This window comes from Crocuta crocuta, unplaced genomic scaffold (assembly GCF_008692635.1).
Source record: "Crocuta crocuta isolate KB4526 unplaced genomic scaffold, BGI_CrCroc_1.0 scaffold2175, whole genome shotgun sequence".
Lineage (NCBI taxonomy): Eukaryota > Metazoa > Chordata > Mammalia > Carnivora > Hyaenidae > Crocuta > Crocuta crocuta.
The window spans coordinates 98,010-98,331 of NW_027533082.1; positions in this window are offsets into that span (position 1 = coordinate 98,010).

Here is a 322-nt window from a genome sequence, read left to right on the forward strand (position 1 = left end):
TGCACACGTCGACTCCTGGTCACGTGAGGTCTACGTCACCAGTGAGCACAGGTCCCAATCTCCACTCCCACCAAAAGCGCGGCATAAGTGGGTCCGCCCTCTGCCTCCTCCCCCTTTATATATCTGGCCTTTGTTATTGTTGCCTAACCGAAAGGCCAAAACGTTACTCGCCTTTCTCTGACTACTGGGGAAGGGGGGAAGGGCTGCATCTTTTTTTTTTTCTTTTCTTTTCTGGAGCTACTAACTTTTCTACTTCTTTTAAGCATTGTCGCTTCGTGCCTTTAGCTCCCAGGATTAAGAATTCCTGCATCCATCGCCCTTT